We start from the raw sequence: 21252 nt of genomic DNA on the forward strand, positions 1-21252 counted from the left end.
GCTAAGGTTAAGTGAATTGTTCATAGCCAGATAACTAGGAAGTAGAGGGCCAGGTTTCAACCCAGGTTATCCTGATATTGGAGCCCAACTGCCCTGTACACCAGGCATATTTCACAGCCTTAGCAATTACATAAGTAGTCCAAGGGCTCTAAATACAGTGTGCACTGTGGTCCCTTTGCTATCATCTTATCCATATACAATATGCATGCAGGCAACTCAAATTTTTCAACTACAGATACCATGAGATTAACCAAGTGAGTAGAATTTACTGAGTTGATTAAATTTTGGCCTCAAAGCAATAAAGTCAATGAGTTGTCAATGAGAATGCCATGGACAGGTGGATGGCACTCATTGAGCTGTTGTTCAGTTCAGTTCAGTTCAGTTGCTCGGTTGTGTCTGACTCTTTGTGACCCCATGGACTGCAGCATACCAGGCTTCCCTGTCCATCACCAACCCCTGGAGCTTACTCAAACGCATGTCCATTAAGTCAGTAATGCCATGCAATCATCTCATCTTCTGTCATCCCCTTCTCTTCACTCCTTCAGTCTTTCCCAGCACCAGGGTCTTTTCCAATGAGTCAGTTCTTTGCATTAAGTGGCCAAAGTATTGGAGTTTCAGCTTCAGCATCAGTCCTTCCAATGTATATTCAGGACTGATTTCCTTTAGGATGGACTGGTTTGACCTCCTTGAGATGTTGTAACTACTCCCAAATATCTTGGACTTAGAATGAAACTCTAAGTCATGTGGGGACAAGCACTACACTTGATTTTGTTTGTCTCTGTAGCTCCAATATCCAGTACTATGTTCTCTGCTCAGTCACATCCGACTCTTGGTGACCTCATGGACTGTACCCCACCACGTTCCTCTGTCCACAGGGAATAATACTGGAGTAGGTTGCCATTTCCTCCTCCAGGGGAACTTCCTGACCCAGGGATTGAACCTGCATCTCTTGTGTCTCCTGCATTAGCAGGTGGATTCTTTACCACTCGCATCATCTGAGAAACCCATGCTGCTGCTGCTGCTGCTAGGTCGCTTCAGTCGTGTCTGACTCTGTGCGACCCCATAGATGGAAGCCCACCAGGCTCCTTTGTCCCTGAGATCCTCCAGGCAAGAACACTGGAATGGGTTGCCATTTCCTTCTCCAGTGCATGAAAGGGAAAAGTGAAAGTGAAGTCTCTCAGTCGTGTCCGACCCTCTGCGACCACATGGACTGCAACCTACCAGGCTCCTCCGTCCATGGGATTTTCCAGGCAAGAGTACTGGAGTGGGTTGCCATTGTCTTCTCCAGAGAAGCCCATAGTGGTCCTCAATAAAAACTTACTGAATGAGTAAATTTTTAAAAAAGCAGTGAGAAAATATTCCTTTAAGATTTTATCAAAACCCTGGGTTGATTACAACATAGCTACTTGACCTGTCTTTTCTTAAAGATAAGAACTCCACGGACCATAGAGGACTTGACTGAACTGGCTCATGGAAATGTCGGAGCAGGGAAAAAACGTTAGTACTCTGACTGCGGGCTGGGGATGCTTAAATCCATGTAGATATTTATTGGTTTATAAGAAGGGAAGACAATGGAGAGACTGCTTCACAGGAGAAGCCATCAGAGAGCTGCGGAGGCTGCCCTTGAATATGCCTTGCTCAGTTTTTATATTTTCCTCATTGATTTTGAGTGATGGAGATGGAAACTGTGCTGAATGTTTTTGGAGTCCTCTAAGTTTATTCTGACTGACATGCTGCAGAATTGCTGTGATTAATATGTGAAGATGTGTTCAATAAAGGTCAGTTAAGTCAAACGAATAAGTGGGTTTAAGGTTTTTTTTCCATATCTGGTTAGGCTGAGGCAGTTATATTAATATATGGATTTTTTGCAAATATACAAACCAGCTCTTAAATCTGCTTTAGGACTTTTGCTAGGAATAGCAATGGTATGCCCATGAATTTTTTCAAATGTTTATCTGTTCATTCTCATATTCTTTCAAACTACAATCACACACATGCATAATTTCATCCATTTAAGTATTAATTCACTCATTCATTATTGCATCTGTTTGGGGACTTGCAAATATGCAAAAACACTGACCTGGCCATTCCAGTTTGTCTAAAGTGAAATGCTTTATTACATATTTCCCAAGGCTTATTCGATCCTCTGAATGTACATTAAATGTAACACACCCTAAAGAGCATCTTCCCATCTCAAACTCACTTATCTCCTATGCTCCTTGTCTCCATGATTGACACTCCCATCTACCTACCCATTTGTAACAACATGAAAACCTTGGTTATTTTTTTCATTTTCTTTCCCACTCTTTATTTAATTAATTTAAAAAATTCTGCTAATTCTACCATATATTTTCTAAACTCACTTCAAATACCACTTCAGTCAGTTCAGTTCAGTTGCTCAGTCGTGTCTGATTCTTTGTGACCCCATGAATCGCAGCACACCAGGCCCCCCTGTCCATCACAAACTCCCGGAGTTCACTCAGACTCACATTCATTGAGTCAGTGATGCCATCCAGCCATCTCATCCTTGTTGTTCCCTTCTCCTCCTGCCCCCAATCCCTCCCAGCATCAGAGTCTTTTCCAATGAGTCAACTCTTCGCATGAGGTGGCCAAAGTACTGGAGTTTCAGCTTTAGCATCATTCCCTCCAAAGAAATCCCAGGGCTGATCTCCTTCAGAATGGACTGGTTGGATAATTTGCTATACCAGTCATGTCTCCCACCTTGATATGATCTTCCCATGCAATGAACTGGTGCCTTAAGTCTTATTCGTGATGGAAAGAGGGGAAGAGGTGTGGTAGAAAGTGAAAGAACAAGAACAATTAAGAAGGAAAATGAAAGTCTGAAGGTGGCATTCCTCTGCTTCAAACAATGCGTTTACCCCTGGCTCTTAGGATTAATTCCTTAGCATGGCTGGCAATGTGCCTCAACTAACATTTCTACCCTCACCTCTATTTCTTTTTCTGTTCATTGCTTTTCTCCTTTTGTAAATTATCTAAACATGCCATGTGCTTGTGTGCCTTTGTGGCTTCATTGATGTGCTTGGTCTTTCTGTAATATCCATTATCCATCTTTAGGCTGCATTGAATAAATATTTTAAGTTCCAACTTTAAAAATAATTAGTATCATTTCTGTTCAGATTTACCACCCTCCCTCCAAATCTGTTTAATCTCTTCTCCTTTCTCCTCGCTTCTCCACAATCATGCCTCTGCTTGAGAAGTTAACGTATGGCAATATATTCTGACCCCTTATAAAACTCTGAACTAACAAAAATGAGGTCACATCATCAGAATCACATCACCTCTAAGAAGATCGACCTTTGGTTCCCAGGACAGTGCCTGGCCAAAAAGAACATGCTCTATAAAACATTTCTGACTAACCTCATGAGAACTCAGATGTTGGGGGACCAAACTACTGTAAGAGTGATATTTGGCAAAACTAATACAATTATGTAAAGTTTAAAAATAAAAAAAAAAAAAAAAAAAAGAAAATGTGAAAGTGTTAGTTGCTCAGTTGTGTCCATGCTCACTAATAGCTGATTAAAATTTGGGCTTGTATGTACTGGGCCTTTTACAAGTTTTAGCTAATTTAATCTTTGCTATCCCTGTGAAATATTACCATCCCATCTTACAACAAAGGGAACTGAGGCACAGATAAACCAAAAACACTCAAGCACATTGCTTTTAAATTGCAAAGTAAGGACTGAAACGCACATAATTTGCTCCCGTGGTATGTAGCTCCCAACTATTCTAAACACTGATTTTCTACCAGTGGGGTCCCTGAGATGGGGCAAAGCCTGTGAGACTGTGGGCTTTGTCTTACTGAAACCTAGTTTTTGCACTAGTGATATAAAAATACCAAAGTGTAATTTTCAAGGTCGCAGCACCCCACTCCAGTACTCCTGCCTGGAAATTTCCATGGACGGAGGAGTCTGGTAGGCTGCAGTCCATGGGGTCGCTAAGAGTCGGACACGACTGATCGACTTCACTTTCCCTTCTCCCTTTCATGCATTGGAGAAGGAACTGGCAACCCACTCCAGTGTTTTTGCCTGGAGAATCCCAGGGTTGGGGGAGCCTGGTGGGCTGCTGTCTATGTGCTCACACAGAGTCGGACACGACTGAAGTGACTTAGCAGCAGCAGCAGCAGCAATAGTTTAAATCAGTAGTGAACATGAAGTACTCATCCCTTTTCCTGGTGGGTTGAATTTCATTAACAGAGAAACTGACTTATGGGCTAGAGTTACACGATCGCCTTGATAATTTAAAGTAATGTAGCCTTGAGTTTATCGTCTCATAGATTTTCCACAATCTACCTCATCCCATGTTCCTTAGATTCAAGTTAAGAGAGAAGACAATGTTTTACTCCATGAGAATTTGCTGACGAATAAGATGACTCATCAGCCTATGGCTGGACTTCAGTGTGGGAGGTCCGTGTCTCCTTCCAGGCCAATGCCTGTTCTTGTGAATTAAGTAGCTCCCTAGCCCTGAGAAATATTAACTGCTCCTGGAGAATAAACTAGCAATGGAATTCTGATTCCTTTGCAAGAGAAAACAACAAGCCAAAATTGTCCAGATGTGGGGGGGTTGGGGGGGTGGGGTGGGGGTGGAAAAGTGAAGGAGAGGGAAAGTATGCTATTCATTCCTTACTGAGAACTATTAATCATACCTTCCATTTGTATATCATTGACAGTTTACAACTCATTTTATGTGAATGTAAACCCTTCCAACCCTGGCTAGGGTCAATATAATTATTTTAACTTCAGGATGAAAGAATCAAGGATCCAAGAAATGACATCCTAGCAGAAACTAGTTAGCAAAAGACCCCAGTTCAGCATCAAGGTCTTATGTCTTGGCCCCAGGCTCCCTTTTACTGTACCTCCTAGCCAGTCCAAGTTCAAGATGGTAGGTGTCCAACAAATGTTATTAGAAGAGGTGGCACTGGAATTCCCTTAAGGATTAAATTATTTTGGTAAAAAAAAAAAATAAAATAACTTGGAGAAAGGTCTGTGGGGAAGCATGAACCAAGATGAAATTTGCAGAGCGCCAACAAGAAATATAATTGCTTCTACTCATTCTTCTCGGTATTTGTTGTTTGCTTATTTTAGCCATTGTACTGGGAAAAGAAAAGCCAGTATTTGATATGGTCACAAGTACGCTGATGGCTGTAAAGGACGGATCCAGAGATTGACTTACTGAGTGAAATGTCAGGCAGAGAAAGACAAATATCATATGATTATCACATGTGGGATCTGAAAAAGGGTACCAAGGAACTTACCTATGAAACAGAAATAGAGTTACAGATGTAGAAAAGGAATTATGGTTACCAGAGGGTAAGGAGGGCAGAGGGATAAATTGGGAGACTGAGATGGACATATATACACTAATACATATTATATATATATAAAATAGATATGTAATGAGAGCCTATTGTATAGCACAGGGAACTCTACTCAGTATTCTGTATTGACCTACCTGGAGAAAGAATGCAAAAAAGAGTCCATATAGGTATATATATATAACTGATTCACTTTGCGGTACCCCTGAAACTAACACAACATTGAAATCAACTATACACCAATATGTTAAAAAAAAAAAAAAAAAACTAAATATGACTGATTTTGCAAATTTTTCTTTCTTCATCAATAAAATCTACTTTTCTGGTTTATTTATTTATTTTTTTTTTAGTTTCTTTAAGAATTCTTTATTTTTATTTAACATTATACTCATATTGAGAATTACATAGAATAGTCAGATGGACATTAGCACCATGTTTGCTGTAAAATATCTCTTGGGCACAAATGGAAGTTGAAGTTATCCATTAAGTTTTCCTGCTTAATATTCCTTAGAATTAAGTAGTAGAAGAATAACTGTTGAGAACTTGCATAATTACTCATTATTCATAATAGAAGTAATATAATTTTCTATATCCTTTTTGGGAGCTTCCCAAGTGGTGCTAGTGGTACAGAACCTGCACGCTAATGCAGGAGACACAAGAGTCGTGGGTTCAATCCCTGGGTTATTGAAGATCCCCTGGCGGAGGGCATGACAACCCACTCCAGGATTCTTACCTGCAGAATCCCATGGACAAATAAACCTGGTGGGTTGTATTCCATAGGATCGTAAAAAGTTGGACAGGACAGATGTGACTTAGTTGCATGCATGTCTTTTTCATCATTCTGGTTTATTTTTTAATAGAGAAAAACAACCCAAACTGCCCTAAAGTCCCTGGTAAAGCAGAATGCAGCCAGACGGTCCAGGTGAAATAAAGACAAGAGAGAGAGAAGTCCGTCCAGGCTTAGACTGAGTGCCTCTGAAATAGATCTGTCAGTGTTCTTACTGACAGTAAAGGCCATGAATTTTTCTTAATTTCATTTCCTACTGTGTACACTACAGGAGAATCTCTCTACAGTGTAAATTCCTGTTTTCAATGTAGTCTTGGTCATAAAGAGTCACTCAGCCTAAAACTCCCAACCATAAGCAGTATTTTAGCAACAGTCCTGGATCTGGTGTCAAGAGATGTGGGCTTAAATCCTGCCTCTCCACCCAGTGTGAATTTGAATGATTTGCTTCATCTCTACCAAGTCTCCGTTTTTATGTCTATAATAATCTGGGGATTTCAGCTAGAATTCAGATGTCTGCATACGTGAAAGACTGGAGTCACAAGTCTGCTGGGAGTTTGCCTTATTAGCTAATTAACAGAAAGATTTCCATCTACCCCTATGTAGCCTTTAGGAATGAGACATGGTAGGGGAAAGAGTTTGAAAAAAATATGTATCCCAGATCAATGGTTCAGCACCAGCCTCTCCTGGGGGCCTGTTAGAAATCAAATCCTCAGGCCCCACCCCAGACTTAATTATGACTTCTGGCATGGAGATCCACACTTGCGTTTTGTCAGACCCTCCATATGATTCTGATACAGACTCAAGTATAAGAACCAGAGTCCTAGAAGCAAGCTGAGATGAAGCGGATAGTTAGTACTGTCTCTGAGTTCGGCTTCTTGCCCTCATGCCTACGGCCTAATAGAGAGGGTTGTAGGCAGACACTGGAGGAGCGTTTACTTCAGTGTGTCTCATCAAATGCTGTGTTTGAATCTAAAGAATGTTATTCCTCCCTTTGGTGTTTTGTAAGTATACTTGAAACCGTGCCATAAAATAAATCAATACAATAATCCATTACATGGCTCCTGAGTATACATACTCACCTGGAGATTTTTGCATGCCCGTCCTAGGGAATCTTTACTTTCTCCCCATCCTCAACTCCAAAATTTATATGTATATTCCACTCACAGTGTAGTGTGCCCATAGATTCTTTCTCATTTCTTACTCACTACCACCTCTGAAGATGCTAGAGCCTGCAGCCTAGTTGCATCCCAACAGATTGTCTAGATACCTGTATTCTTCCCTATTTTTTTCTAGGAGCAATGCAGTTCCAGCCTTGGTTAATGGTAGGAGAAAACTCTTCACCTGCAAGGGTGGTTTTACAGTACCTAGTTTCTAAGGGTCACAGCACACAGGAGCTTATAGGACTATTTTTGCACATTTGTTCGTGTAAGCCACGTAGTTAGTTATCACAAACACTTTCAAAAACACTTAGGATATTACTTTCATATGCTGTATACAGCTCATTGGTGGCAAATCTAGTCTCACTTGACTGCATTTCTTTTCAGAATGGAAATTGCTAATAAGAGTCAAAAGGTCCAAAATCAACCTAAAGCAAACCAAAAATAAGGCCCAAACCTGACACTCACACAACATAAATAAGAAGCAATTTCCTTGAATTAAAAAATCATATAATTATACCAAGCATAACCCAGAGGACTGATGCCAGATTTGGCATTTCAGAAAGCAAAATGTGTGGAAAGAAATGAAACCGATGTTATGAACGGTCAATTTATATGTGCACTGTTTTTGTATACTGTATGTCATGCTGTTGTACTATTTCCAAGTAATATTTTGCAAACAAAATGCATATCATCGAATGGAAGAAGTTTTGTTCAAGTCATTCAGTGTGGCCAGTTGGTCACTGAAAGGAGCAGTGGCCATGCCTGGACATGTTTTCCCAGCATCCAGGTCTGGGAGGTAGGTACTCTCATCACCAATCCTGTTTTATAGACGAGGACATTGGACATAAAGAAAATTCACCCTCTCAACACTACAAATCACTCAATGGAGTGTGTTAGTAGTTTCAGGGCTCCCAAGCAAATAGGATTCCGAGTTAGTTTTCTATCCTATGATTGATAAACAACTCTTGGATGAGTTTAGGGAAACCATTCTCTAGGCATTTTTCCAGTGCCTGCCTTTGTGTTCAGACCAGACATATGACTGAACTTTTTTCTTGATCTGCATTTGCTCTAATTCCTTTCTTCAGGACCATAGTCCTTCATTTAAACTTAACCTACTTCCCTGCAGTTTAAGTCTCCAGTCCTCAACTTCAAACTGGCAGCTGAAGATTAGATGCTACCCTTAAAGCAATGCTATTTTAAAAAACAGCTATACCTTAGATCAGACACCCTTGGATGTCAAAGCTTGTCCAGACCAAACACAAGTTTTCAAATCCCTCTGGATACAGACTGGTGTCCTTTAACCTGTGCCCATCAAGTCAAGCATGGCACCTTTCCCCATGACTGAGCACGTCACAGGCTTCTCTCTGAAGCCTGGCCAAGTTTCAGCTCAAATAGCATAATTTTCAGGGACCAGTGCTGTTGTCCAAAAAGAGATTTCATTTTCTTTTGACATTTTCCCTTTTAAAATACAGGAATACAACACAACCTACAAGTTTTCCAGTGCTTTGCAGGAAGCCAATTACAGTATGTTCTAACAAAGGGTATAGGGAAATTAAAATAAAAAATGACCAAAAATCAGATCCCTAAGAATTGTCACTTGCAATATTGCCCTTACCTTTTAATGAAAGAAAAGATCAAGTGTTCCAACCGTCACCTCACTCCTTCAGAAAAACAGCTTCTGCCAAGAGATGATTAATGACTGTTACTTATTTGCCTCAAATGACTGAGTTTCAGGGCAGTCAGAAGCATTTTTTAAATCATTGACTTATTTCCTAATACAACTGGTTTCAAAGCTAAATCCTACATTTCATGAAATCACAGGCAGAATGGTGTATGTACTTTCATGGATGTTAAGATATCTTGGTCTCCTGCTGGGCTCCAAACTCAGTATCACTTGCTTATTTTGGGGGTTAAAGTTTAGCAGGCAATAGGAAGATGATTAAGACCTATTTATGCCATACTATAAAGTCTCATGTTTAACCTCTATGAGATTTACTCGGAAGCTTTAAGCAGTGAAGCATTTTTTTGAAGTATACTTGATATACCATATTATGTTAGTTTCAGGTATATATGGCTTCTCTGGTGGCTCAGTTGGTAAAGAATCTGCCTGCATTGCAGGAGACCCAGGTTTGATCCCTGATTTGGAAAGATATACCCTGGAGAAGGAAATGGTAACCCACTCTAGTATTCTTGCCTGGAGAATCTCATGGACAGAAAAGCCTGGTAGGCTACAGTCCACTGGGTCACAAAGAGTCGGACATGACTGAATGACTAACACTTTCACTTTCAGGTATACAACATGATAACTCAATATTTTTATAGATCGTACTTTGTGAATAAATTGATTACAAAATAATGGTTGTATTTCTCTCATGCATAATATATCCTTGTTGCTTATTTATTTTGTACATAGTAGTTTGTACCTCTTAATCCCACATCTTTATTTTACCTCTCCCCCGTCCCTCTCCACACTGGTAACCGTTAGTTTGTTGTCTATATCTGTGAGTCTGTTTTGTTAGCCACTGTGTAAAATAGGTTCCTCAAAATAGAACTATTATATGATCAGGCAATTCCACTCCTGCATATATATATATATGGTTTATATCTGAAGAAAACAAAAACATTAATTCAAAAAGAGATATACACCCCAATGTTTAAAGCCAAGATACGGAAGTAACCTGTGTCTATCAACAGATGAATGAACAAAAGAAGATGTGATATATATATATGCTGTTGTTTGGTCACTAAGCTGTGTCTGGTTCTTGTGTGACTCCATGGACATAGCCCGCCAGGCTCCTCTGTCCATGGGATTTCCCAGGTAAGAATACTTGAGTGGGTTGCCATTTCCTTCTCCAGGGGATCTTCCTGATCCTGGGATCGAAGCTGTGTCTCCTGCATTGCTTGTGAATTCTTTACCACTGAGCCACCTGGGAAGTGTATATATATATAATATTTCTAATATTCCATTGTATATGTATACACATGCAATTTAATATTGTGAAGAACCAACTCATTGGAAAAGACCCTGATGCTGGGAAAGACTGAAGGTGGGAGCAGAAGGGGACGACAGAGGATGAGATGGCTGGATGGCATCACCAACTCAATGGACATGAGTTTGGGTAAATTCCAGGAGTTGGTGATGGACATGGAAGCCTGGCGTGCTGCAGTCCATTGGGTCGCAGAGAGTCAGACACAGCTGAGCAACTGAACTGAACTGAACAGTCATAAAAAGGAATGAGATAATGCTATTTGCAGCAAAGTAGGTGGATGTAGAGAGTATTTTGCTTAGTGAAATACGTGAGACAAGGAAAGGCAAATACTCTACATTATTACTTATAAGCAGTGAAACATTTTTGAGGAAATATGCTGAGAACTGTGTGAGACTGGCCTGTAGAGACCGTAAGTGGTGTAAGGAAGGCCAGATAGAAAGCTAGCAAATATTCTAGGCCCAGACCCAAGAAGATGAGGCTAAAATTACAATGATGGTTGTAAGGGCGGGCTTGAGCAATGTATCAAAATGAGTGCTCAGTAAATATTTGTGGCTAAAAGGGAAGGAAGTTGGGAGGGAGAGCAAGAGGGAGGAAGGGAAGGTTGGATAGAGGAAAGGAAGGAAGGGAGGGAAAGAACGGGGAGCAGGATTAGCTAAAACCCCTTGAAATTCTCCCAGGTAGTGTATAATCTTTGTAACTGTATACAGTATTTAAAAACCACATTCTATAACAGCAGTTCTCAATGAAGTGTCACATTAGAACCACTTGAGTAACCTATAAAATCTTGATGCTATGACTATATTCCAAACCAATTAAGTTAGAGCCTCAAGGGGTAGACCCTGGGTCTCAATATTTTTTTAAATTCTTCCCAATGATTCTAATGTGTAGTCAGGACTGAAAAATCAGTGCTCTGTAGACTGCCTGCCTCTGGAATCAATCTCTGCCTAATAATTGGTTGCCATGGAAATTTATCCACTAGTTTGGTGAGGGTTGTAAAACCTCCAGGTTACTTTAATTCTAAAAATAGCTGATACACTTTTCAGTCATTGGGATAACAAAGTCTTCTTATGATCAATGGCCAAATTAAAAGTATTGCAGTAGGACCCACTTTTTCTCTACATGGACCCATTTAGATCAACTCAGAGAACTCGAGTTAGGCTCTGGTTCTAGCTATGCGTTAAACAGCACCAGAAAAGTCACTGGACATTTGCTTCTAATTTGCTGGATAGAACCACCTCTAAGGTTAACCTCCAAGGTTAACCTCCATGTTACCTGGGAGTGATGTGGACAATAGGCTTATGTATTGTTCCTGCTGTTTTATTAGCTGTTACAACACTGGGGAAATCACTTAACCTGCAGTTTCTTATCTGCATAATACAGACACTCATATCTCAAATTTGTTTTTGAAGATAGAACGAGATAAGACATTTGTCAACTTGTCCATTTCAATTATTATATAGTATGATATCTATAATAACAATGGGCTTTCCTGGTGGCTCAGCTGGTAAAGAATCCATCTGCAATGCAGGAGACCTGGGTTCTATCCCTGGGTTTGAAAGATCCCCTGGAGAAGGGAAAGGCTACCCACTCCAGTATTCTGGCCTGGAGAATTCCATGGACTACAGTCCATGGGGTTGCAAAGAGTCAGACACAATTGAGCGACTTTCACTATCATAGGAATAGATGTTTCTTCTGTCTGTTGATATCCATAAAGATGTACAGAAATTTAAGATTAAAGACAATTTATGTGTTAGCTTTCCTTCATTCTACCAGGTTTTTAAATATCAGCATCCAATGTGTACTCCCTTCTCTTTCAAATCACAGTGCATAACAATAATTCGGGGGACTGCCTTGGTAGTCTACTGGCTAAAACACTGTGCTCAAAATGCAGGTGGCCTGGGTTTGATTCCTGGTCAGGGAACTAGATCTCACATCCTGCAACTAACAGTTCACAGGCTGCATGCAACTAAAGAACCCACATGCCATAACAAAGATTGAAGATCCCAGGTACTGGAACTAAGACTTGGAGCAGCCAAATAAATAAACACTAAAAAAATTAGAGCAAAACAAAAGCAATAATTTGGGTTGCCAAAACCTGTGACATGTATGTTACACTTTTCTGAAGGTTGAAGGGAATGTTCAAACTGAGTCAAACAAAGATCCTCATTAACAATTGTCTGTCCTCTGGGGTGCAGTGACTGACATGGCTAGAATCTCCACATTCTTGCAGGGAACATAATCACTTTATGAAATCAGTGTCATTCATGAAACACCTCCTACACATACATAATTACTGCAATTGACAAGTGTATCTCAGTGTCAATACAGATGCTCTTTTATCTAAAAGGCAAACTTGGAGAGGAAAAAAAAAAAAGCGAAACAATTCATTTTCAGTCTAATTAAAGTCATTATAAACAGCCTCCTGGTGCTTAACCTTTTTTCCTCCAAAGTCCCAGTCTTTTAGTTGAATGCTCAGATCTGGAGCTTCGTTGAGGTTTTCCTTAATTGCCTTTCCATCACTAATGGGATTCACTTCATTATTACCTCTGCCAAAAGCTGCCTCCAACTTTCAGCTCCCATGCTGAGACATTTACATGCCTATTTATAATGTTAAATGCTGAAGTCACACCACCGTAAAGTTTAGGTAACTAAATTGGAGTGTGACTCCACTGACTGGGAAGCATTGACTTAGATTATATTTTCTTAGATATCTATAAACTGTCTCCAAATGCCTCTTTCTGCTCATTCATCCCCTGAATTTCGTGCTTGCCTTCCTTTTTTCCTTTCTTCCTCCCTCCCATTTTCCCTCCTTTCTTTCCCCTCTGATTCTTTCTCCTTCTCCACCTCCTTTCCTTACCTTGTCATGTCCCGTGTCCATCCTCACAATAATCTCCCAGAACCATCTTACTATTTCAACAATGTCTACGATCGTATCACCAATCTTTTTTTTTTTTTTTTAACAGATAGCTTGCCATCTATCTTTGCTGCTAAGTCGCTTCAGTTGTGTCTGACTGCACGACCGCAAGACGGCAGCCCACCAGGCTTCTCTGTCCATGGGATTCTCCAGGCAAGAACACTGGAGTGGGTTGCCATTTCCTTCTCCAATGCATGAAAGTGAAAAGTGAAAGTGAAGTCCCTCAGTTGTGTCTGACTCTTAGCGACGCCATGGACTGCAGCCTACCAGGCTTCTCTGTCCATGGGATTTTCCAGGCAACAGTACTGGAGTGGGGTGCCATTGCCTTCTCCCATCTATCTTTAGTTAACTTTAACAAAAGTCTGTGTACTCAGTTTCAAGATCCCAGTTTAAAGCTGAGCGGACTAAAGGTCAAGAGAGAAAAATAAGATGATGAAGAAGACCCAGTTCACATGCGAGTAAGGTAGGACTTGAACCCAGCCCTTGCCCTCTGGGAAGAATTGGATGAATCAACATAAATGAGGTGTCACATCATAGAAGGGGGGTGACCCAGAGATGAACAGTGTGCCTCTAAGGCCTCTCAGTGAGTCTCTAGGGGAGGAACAGCAGGAAGTCAGACTTACCAACCCCCATGCCTTGTTCTTTTTATCCCTTTTCACAAAACCTCCTTGAGCTGCATATTAAGTAGGAATCATTGTGGTCTAGTCAAAGAGAATGTTAGCAGGGTTAGAAGTGGCTCAAGGGTAGGGACATATTCTTACCTAGTGTCAGAAAGAGGGCAGACAGTGTTAGATAGGGCGTCAGGAATTTTCTGTTGGTTTGCTGCTTTGTTGCCATGAAGCTTTGGAACTGTTGGTCTAGTGAATCCTCCTTTTTCTGTGCATATAAACACAGAGCTGTTGGGGTGGGAGCTATGAAGAGAACATGGGGATATTTTGGGGAAACTGGAGACTCCTTCTCACTTAAGGGGTTTCTGTCCCATGTCTACCAAACCTTGACAGGTCATATGTGTGTGTGTGTATATGTGTGTGAGTGTGTGTGTGTGTATCTGCGCTAGTGCACATGGGCATTAAGCGCTAGTAGTGATGCTGAGCAGGGCCCTGTGGGGCTCCTGGAAACAAAGCCTCCCCCATTTCTCTGATCATAGGAATCAGCCTTCATTCAGCCCCCATGACCTTCCCTGAGTTCCAACGGGCTGATTCAAGAGTTGCTTATTAGGCAATGGAGGATGTGAGACCGGGAGGAAATGAAGGGTCAAGAGAAAAACATTGCAGCCTTCCAGCAAAGTCCTGGTTCCCCAACAAGGGCCACCCGCAACAATATTTTTGAGTTGTTTTGCAGACATTGAAACCCCCAGTAGGTAGAAGAAGTTAATAGTTAATGACGGTATGCTGCCCACAAGAATGTTGACCCCTGAAGGTTAATGATACTGACTCCTACTTACCTTACCACCAACCAGTCAGAAAAATGTCCACAAGCTAATATGTCTCTTTGAATCACTACTCCCAAACCTTTCAATTCCCTCCCCAAGTTGGAACACACAGCTTTGAGGGCATTAGCCTCCTGTAGCCCTCTTTGACTGGCGAAGCAATAAAGCTATTGTTTTCACTTCACCCAAAACTCTGTCTCTGAGATTGATTTAATTCAGTGTTGAGGTACAGAGGCCAGATTTGGCTTCAGCAGTAAAGACATCCAGAGAGGTGTGTTTTAACATAGCCTCTGGCCTTCAAAGAGTTTACAGCTCAACCAGAGAAAGTGGCTAACACTGAAATAATGAACAAGATACAGTTTAAGAATTTTTAAATGCAATAGAAAGACAAAGTTGATTACAGCCCAGCTCCAAGAACAAATATTATGAAGACTTTAGAAATGGCGATTATGCAAATATTTACGGGATGCCTATTATTTGCAAGACTCTGCTTGCTACTGTTTAAATGTTCAGTGGGAGATGGCGTTGTCTTGTCCGTAATTTTAATCAAGTATAAAATATCTTGAGGTGCACATGGGAAGCAGTGAGAACATAGAGGGGAGAGCAGCCCATTCTCACTTCCTTGATAAGGCAGCATCTATGCTGAGGGCCAGAGGATAAACCCAGATTAGGCAGGAAGGGTGGTTATTTTCTCTTCAGCTTCCCCTTTCTTGTCTGTTCTCTGTCCTCCTCTGACCTGCTGCTGCAGACTCAGCAGCTGACATCTGTATGGTGTAGTACTGTTGCTTCCTTGCTCTTTGATCTCTGCTTGGGGCTTGGCCAGCAAGAAAATACTGATAGGAAATAAGGGGTCTGGTGGAGAGAGAAATGGAGTGTTTCTCCCTCCCTGCTGGAATATCCCGTCTCCAACAGTTTCATCTCTCCATGATCACAGCGCTTGCCAGGAGGCTCCTCTTCTGGGATTCTAGGTTCTGGTCCTCAGCTGGCCCCAGACTACTTGGCCCTACAGGGATAAGAACTTCCCAACTTGCTAGTTTCTGAACATCTCACTATTAATTTCCTCAGCATCCTTTTCTTAAGCCAGCCTAACATTCCGTTCTGTAAGTGGTTCTTATATTAAAAGCCTCTTCATGTGAACAATTAAGGGTGGATTCTGTTGCCTGCCTATAAGCTGGCTGATGGATATACCAGGTGAAGGCAGAGGGAGAGGTGGGTTGGGAAGGGTGTAATGCCCAGTGACCGTGTGTTGTTCCACATGGATGGATTAGAGTATGACATTGTGGTAGAGAGTGGTGAGACTAAAGAGGGAAGCTGAACATAAAGGGCTTTGCATGTTGCACTGGGAAGTTTCTACATGACAATATAGAAAAATGTTTATGATATATTGCTGCTAAGTTCCTTCAGTTGTGTCCGATTCTGTGCAATCCCATAGACGGCAGCCCACCAGGCTCCCCCGTCCCTGGGATTCTCCAGGCAAGAACACTGCAGTGGGTTGCCATTTCCTTCTCCAATGCATGAAAGTGAAAAGGGAAAGTGACGTCCCTCAGTCCTGTCCGACCCTCAGCGACCACTTGGACTGCAGCCTACCAGGCTCCTCTGTCCCTGGGATTTTCCAGGCAGGAGTACTGGAGTGGGGTGCCATTGCCTTCTCCATTATAATATATTAAGTAACAGTAAAAAACAATTTTGAAATGTTTATGTGTACATTACAATTTTAACTGTATTCTACTTAGGGTAAATTATATAATAAAATACATAAAATGAGAGTGGGGCTATCTTATGGTATTTACTATATCGGGGATTTGTTTTATCTAGTGAATTTTCTGAATTGGATTACATTGATTTTATGAATTTTAAAATACACTTTTAAAGAGCAAATATCCTGAAGCGCTTGTTCAGTGGAACTCCCTTAAGTACAATGGATAAAAGGCGCATTCCTGATGAGCTCAGCCTGGCTCACAGAATTCGCAATTCTGTGCAAGTGGGCTGTGAGCACCCCTCTGAAGGTAGCCACCGAATGGGGTATAGACAGCGGAGATTTCATGGTGGAGCACAGTGGGAGACACCTTTTTTCCATATAAAGGCTGAGTCTAGGGAAACAAAGTTTCCCTGAAAACAGGATATTTCACTAACTGTCCCAAAGCTAGGGTGTTTCACAGAATAGAAACTGCTCCCATATATTGAAGCAATTTTTTTGTAGGTTCTTGAATGAAGAGATCAGTATTCCATAACCCGTGAATATAGCAGGATCAGACAGGCGATCTACCACAAGCCAGTGTCAGTGGTTCGGCTTTGCCTGTGTGATGGTGAGTGGACACAAATTTGGTTTGGTAAAGAATCTGACTGAATATCACACTCTTAATGTTCCTCATTCTGGCCTTTTCCACCACCAGCCTTCTAGTAAATATTTTGTAGAATAGGTCACAGTGAAAGATGAGTTGTGGCCTGACTTATGCCGATTTGAATTTCTCGTAACTGCATCTGTCATTGAGGATTAATGCATTTGATCCTACACACTGCTGGGGAGGAAAAACACTTTCTCTACCATTCTAGGTTCCTCTGGCTGATCTAAGACTTAAACTGACATAAGACAGATTAACAGGAGAAAATCAAACCATGTTCAGTAACATGTATACATGGGAGAGGTTCACGGAAACTAACTTGTCAAATGGTCAAAAATCTTCATTTAAATGTCATCTCTAGACGACGACAAAAGAGAATGTTGAGGGTAGTGCTTTGGAATTTCAAAGGGGAGGAAGGCAATTGGCATTGAGAGGAAAAATCAAATGTTTGGTAATAAAGGTGTGCTGGGTGATGCAAAGATAACGGGCCACAGAGTTAAGTCTGATCTCTAAGAGCTTCCTTCACCACATCCAGCCCATGCTTGAAAGTATCTCTAGTGATAGCTGGATTCCTCTATCTAAATTCTTCAGGCAGTTAAGGGGAAGGTCAAAGTTTGCTCTTGAGTCTTTTGGACCTTGATTATCTTCAGCTCAAAATACTCTTCATGCCAAAGAGATATCTTGGAGTAGCAAGTTTTGCACCCCTACAAACAACCTCCATGAGCTTGGTTTATGCAAATCTGTTTCTGAAAGAAGGCTCCACCTACACAGATAATAAACTTGGTTAGGTGCCTCTAGGAATCTCCCTTCCATACGCCTAGTCTGGGGCTCCTCTTTTGGACTATTCACTTCCAGTGGGATGATGTCTAGGACTTGGCCTGGCCAAGGAGCGAGCACGTCCGTGACTAAGGATGGTTGCATGCACCGCCTTATTTCTTGACCAGTGTAAGAAATGTCAGCACAGATGACATTTTTCAGCCCTCAGAAAAATATTTCCTGATAAAGGGGAAAATCTGCAGAACAGCTCCCAAAGTTGTAAACATCTATCAGAGGCAGAGAGTAAACATTTAATCAGCTCCCAGTCTTAGGGACCTTAGATCACAGCCCTGTGCAGTAGCAGCCTGGACTTATGGTACAGAAGAGAAGGGAAAGACTGGTGACAACTGGCAGGTTACTGGGATCTACCCTACCATCCGTCTTCCTTTGGATTCTCTAGTCCCTCTGCCTAGGCTTTGCTTGTGGGGCCAAATCTAGCTATAAGACAAAGAGAGCCCCTCATGGCAAGGGGGCCATTTGCAAAAGAGGACAGTGCACACTGATAATGTGCCTGCCACAAGGGCATCTCTCAAAACTACCACGGTGACAATCAAACTTTGCAGCAAGAAGTTATGGTTCTTAGGGAAGAGGGCTGGGCCACGAGTTCTGAGAAACAGTATGTCTCAGCAAGTCTCGTGAGTCAGGCTTATTAGAAATCAACTCTTAGCTCTGCCACTAACTCTCTGTGTGACCCTGGGCATGTTACTCCACCTCTGTCCTAATTTCATCATTTGTAAAAATAGGTTACATGAAACCTATCTGTTAGAGTTAACTTGGTTGCTAGATGACTAGCAAAGCATATCTCTGCTAAGTCACGTCAGTCGTGTCCGACTCTGTGCGACTCCATAGATGGCAGCCCACCAGGCTCCCGTCCCTGGGATTCTGCAGGCAAGAACACTCGAGTGGGTTGCCATTTCCTTCTCCAATGCATGAAAGTGAAAAGTGAAAGTGAAGTCACTAAGTCGTGTCTGACTCTTCGAGACCCCATGGACTATAGCCTACCAGGCTCCTCCATCCATGGGATTTCCCAAGCAAGAGTACTGGAGTGGGTGCCATTGCCTTCTCTCAATATAGCAAAGCATAAGCACCTATATTAGACTAATGTAAGCAACACACGTTACTTCCATTTAAAATTCTTCTACTCAATCTCCTCTCATTTCTTTCATGAGAAAATCAGTGCTCAGAAGGGAGAATGAATGTTTTTACCAACGTTACATAGTTGCTTTTTGGTAAAAAGTGGTACACCGGAAAACACATGGAATCAAGAAGAAATGGGTTTAAATCCCAAGTTTATTTTTCAATGTGATGTTGGGAGAGTTGCTTAACTTCTCTAAGCCTCATTTTCTCATGGATATAAGGGGTTAATGATGCTGCTCTGCCTTGTATCTGCCATGCAGTTATTAATAATTTATGTTCCACTAAGAAAGAAAAATGTTCTAGCTAAGGAGTCTGATAGGAGACCCCCACATAAATCTGGGATACCAAAGGGTTATGCCCTCCAGGTAAGTGAAATAATGACATCCCCAGGAAGTGTGTATACCTCAGCCCTGGTGGCAGAGGGTGCATCTTTCTTAAGAACTTAAATCATATGTGTTCAGGCCATCATGCCTTCTGGATTTACACTGCCAGTATAGTCCCCCATTTCCAACAAAGAGCAAAAAACCCTGGTGCAAAAAATTTAAAATTGGCTCAATGCCCCCACATGACAATTGGAAGCCAACTTTTCTAGAAAAACTAATAACAGTCCATAGAGATGTTAATATATTTTAAGATCCATTCCAAGTTTCAATTTGTGAAAGTATGAAAAAACATGCATCTTAGAATTGATGAAATATGATAAACACAGCAGTACCCTCTCACATGATTAAGGAATAATGATTGCACATATATATAATCATATATGATTACACGTGTATGTGGGGCTCTGTGTATGTATCTTCTTAACTGTGTGTGACTTTGAGTGGGTCTCAGAAAAGGATGACATCTGTGGTTCCTAAGAGCCTCTTTACTTCTGCTTTAATAGTTTATCTTAGAATATTGCATGTTGTTTTTATTTATTCCCAAAGATTTACTTCTGTCACGTCTCAGGCTCAAATTAAGGCATCCTTGACTGTACTTGAAATGTCCAACAGTTTAATGGCTCAATTTTCTGAAGAATTAGGGGGAGGAAATGCTTCTACTAAATTCCTCTTTATCACCTACAGTTTCTATTCTAATCACCTGATATTGTTCATTATCTCCTTTAACATTGAAATATATTACTAGGCCAACAGTCTCCAGCTCTGAAATCTAGCTTTGGCTGAAGGTGGCAAAGAAATCCCAGAAGAAGCAATTTTCCATTTTTGGATCCTAATAATAAAAATGGTAATAAGCTTGCAATCTTTTGTTTTTATGCCACAGTAAGATACTTCATGAGGGATTAATTTATGAAAGATCACAAAGGTGCATATCAATACTTTTTAACCATTGTCTAACTCAATGAAACTATGAGCCATGCCGTGTGGGGCCACCCAAGATGGACAGGTCATGGTGGAGAGTTCTGACAAAAAGTGGTCCACTGGAGAAGGGAATGGCAAAACACTTCAGTATTCTTGCCTTCAGAACCCCATGAACAGTATGAAAAGGCAAAAAGATAGGACACTGAAAGATGCACTCCCCAGATTGGTAGGTGCCCAATATGCTACTGGAGATCAGTGGAGAAATAACTCCAGAAAGAAGGAAGAGATGGAGCCAAAGCAGAAAAGACACCCAGTTGTGGATGTGACTGGTGATAGAAGCGAAGTCTGATGCTGTAAAGAGCAATATTGCATAGGAACCTGGAATGTTAGGTCCATGAATCAAGGCAAATTGGAAGTGGTCAAAAGGACGGAGGCACAAAAGGGCTTTTGGTGGGAAGAGAAGTGAGGAAAAGGGAGGAGTCAGCAAGCCTGCAGAAGTGCCCGATGCCCACCCTTTTAGCACACCTGTGCTTCCTTACCATGCTATCTACTTCCCAGTTCCCTTGCTCGGTGAGTAGGCTGGACTACGAGGAGCATGTGAAAGCAAGATTGAAGTCACATTCAGATGGGCTAATCTCAAAATCTTTTAACCAATCGCACGTGCCAAAATATGGAAGCATTCTCTGAAAGCAAGGGGTCTGGGCGGGAAGGAGACCAGTGAGAAAGTTGAATGGTATAGAAATATGTATTTGTCAGTCATTTGTTAATCCAGCAGCGCTTCCCAGGTGGTGCTAGTGGTAAAGAACCTGCCTGCCAAAGCAGGAGACATAACAGATGTGGGTTTCATCCCTGGGTGGGGAAGATGCCTTGGAGGAGGAAATGACAACCCACTCTAGTATTCTTGCCTGGAGAATCCCCATAGACAGAGCAGTCTGGCGGGCTACAGTCCATAGAATCACAAAGAGTCAGACACTACTGAAGTGGCTTTAGCACTTATTCATCCAGCAACAATATACTGAGTATAATCCAAGCACTGTACCCTCA

At 41.5% G+C, this 21252-nt stretch overlaps 1 long non-coding RNA gene across 1 annotated transcript in view; it reads right to left on the bottom strand.

The window, feature by feature from the left end:
- Positions 1-21252, bottom strand: part of LOC147342506 (uncharacterized) — a 1735326-nt gene that overhangs the window by 202969 nt on the left and 1511105 nt on the right. Inside the window, exon 6 of the long non-coding RNA XR_015157704.1 lies at positions 8895-8957. This is a non-coding gene — a long non-coding RNA (uncharacterized LOC147342506). The remainder of the gene's footprint in view (positions 1-8894; positions 8958-21252) is intronic.

This window comes from Bos grunniens, chromosome 29 (assembly GCF_055505025.1).
Source record: "Bos grunniens cultivar Pamir isolate PY7600 chromosome 29, Bosgru_T2T1.0, whole genome shotgun sequence".
NCBI classification, from domain to species: Eukaryota; Metazoa; Chordata; class Mammalia; order Artiodactyla; family Bovidae; genus Bos; species Bos grunniens.